We start from the raw sequence: 4,022 nt of genomic DNA on the forward strand, positions 1-4,022 counted from the left end.
AAATGGAATCTTGAACTTGAGTTGTCTGTCGAGTCTGGGCAGAAAGTCGACGGCGGTGGCTCGGCGCCACTGTCGGTCTGACCGGAGAAGAGAGAAGGTCGGGGGCTGTGAGCGGCTCATCGCCGTTGCTCCGGCGAAGTTTTGAGATAGATAGTCGAAGGCTGAGTCTAGGACTCCGGCGGGCGGCTCTTGCAGCTGCTTGTCGGTGAAGAGTTGAGCGAGAGAGAGTGGTGGTGGTTCGCCACTGTAACAGGCCGAGAGAGAGAGCAGTTGAGGAAGGCGGCGGCGTTGTCGTCGTCGCCCAGGAGGAGAGAGAACAGGGGGGAGTGACGGGGAATGGAGCGGTGACTGTCGGAGCTGGGTTTAACAGAGGGAGGCCAGAGCTCGGCGGCCATGGTTGCTGTCGTCCGGCCACGGACGGAAGGAGAGCAGGTAGAGAGGGCGGCGATGGTGGCGGCATGAAGCTGCTGCCGTCGGCCAAAGTGCAGCGGAGAGAGGCAGGGCACGGCGGTAGCGTCGCTGCTGCTCGGCCACGGACGTTTGAGGGAGACAGTCGAGAGAGATTTGAGGGAGGAGAATAGAGGGGTCGAGGGTGATGGTGAGGATGACAGAGCGGCGCTCGTCGCCGGGATGGTGGCACGCGGCCGTGAAGTCCGAGAGAGAGAGAGAGAGTGAGATCTGCAAATTGTATGTGTGTGTGAGTGTTGTGCGACAGATGGGGGAGAAGAAGGGGGGAGGAAGACTTAGGGCTTAGTTTGGGGTTGTTGGGCTTGGGTTGGGCTTAGAGGTTTGGGCTTGAGGGACTTGGGCCGAGTATTGGGCCTATTTTTAAATAGTTTTGGGCTGCGATTTTTTTTAAAAGCTTGGGCCGATTTTTTTTAATTTTATTTAGCTGGGCCCGATTCATTTTATTCAGTTTGGGCCATTCCTATTTTATTGAGTTGGGCCTCATCTTTTAAATTTATATGGACTATTATTTATTTAAGCATGGGCTCTATTTCATCTATATAAATGGCTTCCCTATTTTATTTAATTAGACTATTAATTAGTTTGATTAATTATTTTTAAAGACTTTGGATTGCCTTCAATTAATTAAATTGGGCTTTCTTATTTTTAATTAATTGAACTATTACTAGTTTGATTAATTTATTTAAAGGATAATTTTCATAATAATATCATATTATTATTATGTGCATATTTTAAGTAAATTACTTATTATATGCTAAGCATGACATGAAATTGCATTTTTACTTGCAATAAAAGTATTTAATTGGTTTTAATTATAATTCCAATTTTTAAGAAAAGCGAGTAAGGATATTGTTGGTGTCCTTAACTCAAGAATTTAGTTTTCAATTATTTATTCATTAAATTTTGAAAACCCGGCTAAGTGAATCATAGAATGTTAAGCACTACACCATGACTTAAGATTAGATTCAAGGAGACCTATTAAGAATAGAATTTCTTGTAGGCTTTGTGGACCAAGGGGATTAGCACTGCTTTCCCAAGACAGGTTATGTGATTATGATCTTCAGGCTTTGCCTATCCAGGTGGGCATTACTTTTACTATACGTATATAGAGATCCCCTGCGTGTCGTAGGCCTCTTATACGATTATATGCATGAGATGATTTTAACTGTTAATTTCAGTTTATTATTATGCCCAAATGATAAATGACTCTTATGAAATGAAAATGAAAATGTTTATGAAATGAAAAGTTTATGAAATGATTGACTGCCAAAAATGTTTATGTTTTTATATGTATCCTATCTGTGTTGGTTCGCCAACTTTAAAGGAAATCCAATTGGGATCCTATGCTAGACAAAGGTCGCTAGCTAGGGTTAACGTGTACACTTATGGAGACCGCGAGTCGCTTGCGACCGGTCTTGGCGTCCGTGGTAAGGAGGCCTCCTTCCCGGCGCGTGACAGAAAGGAACAGATATGGATCATATGAAGGAAAATGATCGGCCGATCGACTTTATGAAAATGAAAGAAATATTTTAGTAAGCGCAGATCATTTAAGAAAACCCCTGTGTGTTACTGTTATGGCAGTTCAATTTATATATGTATGCATGTTGTATTTTCGGCTATGCCCACTGAGTATTTTTATACTCAGCCCTGCATGTATTTCTAAATGTGCAGGTTGAGCAATTGATGGAATGAAATGATGTTGAGCGGGTGTTCCTTTGACATTTCAAGAAATGTAACCTTGAGTATACATCTTCATATGTATATCTCACACGTTTTCCGCTGCAAAACACTTTGATTAGGATAACTTTATGTTATGAAATTGTAACACGTGTTATTGGGTAAACCACCTTAATCAGTTCTCTTTTATGTGTATGTTTTATAAGTATCCAAATGATCATATATGATCCTAGCTTTTTATCTATAAGTGACATTTTCATATACTTTAATGTTAAGTAATTGTCCATTTCCATTTCTTATTGTTCACCCCAAGTCATAACCCCTGTTAACCCGTCATTGGGATAGTGGGCTGTGACAGAGTGGTATCAGAGCGGTTCGTTCGCTCTGGCCCTAGAAACCTTATTCTAAAGAGTCGAGTCTAGTTTGATTCTTTAGACTTACACGGGTTCATATGGCACCGCTCAACACTCCATTGCATCGTGCTCAATCAAGGAAAGAAGGTAACTGCAGTTTCAACGTTTTAAAGATGTTAATGTTCTAAAATGCTTCATGAATATGTTTATGTGAAGAGCAGGTTATGATGAAATGTTGAATGTTTTGCCTTTCATGGCATATTTTCGCAGTCTATGATGTTATGATCAGATGAATGATAGAAAAGTGACATATGTTTTCCCAGAGAACATAGATTGCTATAAGATGCATGATCACAATTTCAAAAGAACATAGACTACTAGATTAGTAGGATATCTCTACAATCTAGATTCTTAAGGTAATGATTTAGAAGAATGAAAGAGAACTTAGAACGTCTCAGCTCCCTTAAGAAAATGATGGTTCTTTTGAACTACAAAGAGGAATGAAAAGATATGTACGAGGTAAAGAAAAAGCACATAATGAAAATACGAGACGAATTCAAGGTAAACGTTGCATCAAAGGTTGAACCATAGTCTCTACGTTCGAATGTTCAAGTGCGACGGAACATCGAATCGACTTTTGCTACACGATAGATTTTAAGAATAGTGTGTTTTGCCTGTGTACGTATGTCTGTGTGTATATGTCTTAAGAGAGGTTTGGGGTTTGAGATCAATAGGATAAGGAACCTTAAGATAAGTTTAGTTGTCATGATGGACTTATGCTTTGTTATGTATAGTATGTTCATGGCTCTCCAAGTTCGGGACGATGTTTCCCGTGTGACTGGGAGGTGATGATGTTGGACCTGGCCAGTCCACATGATCCAAATCTCAGTAGACGTCTTTTGGGTTGAAAACCCATGTGTTTCAACTTTCGGTTGAAAAGCCAGATGGGTTCTTACTCGAGGTCATTTTGTTCGACCTAGTAGTTAATCATTTCATACCCTCTGGTCATTCTTTTGATTCTCTTGAACAATTTCTACAACACCTTGTTTTGATGTTGTGTTGAGTTTGAGCCTTGCAACTCGTGAGTTGTCATAATAGATCCCCTTGTTTGATAAGACCAAGAAATGTTAGTCTATCGATGTAGTATACTACCCAAACTATGACTTCATATAATTGTGTCTCATTGTGATTGGTTGAGATTAGTTTTTGTCCTATAAATGATATCGACCACTCATTATGATAGAAATTCAGAGTCCAAGCTAAGACCGTAATATAGTGTTCGAGTACGAGGACTTAAGTTAATTGGTCTATGATAGTTTTAAGATAGATTCATAAGAAAGTATTATGCATGTGATAGGTAACAAGAAATGGGTTGATGACCATTTTGGTCTTTGGAAAATAGGATACTCCGTAGATGAGCCCTAGGAATGAGGTAGGAGTAATGAACCGCCGCAAAAGGACGAGGGAACTTATTCTCAAGTAAATCTCATGTATATAAATTGGAATTAGGAATCCAATTGATAT

This window comes from Salvia miltiorrhiza, chromosome 3, assembly GCF_028751815.1.
Source record: "Salvia miltiorrhiza cultivar Shanhuang (shh) chromosome 3, IMPLAD_Smil_shh, whole genome shotgun sequence".
Lineage (NCBI taxonomy): Eukaryota > Viridiplantae > Streptophyta > Magnoliopsida > Lamiales > Lamiaceae > Salvia > Salvia miltiorrhiza.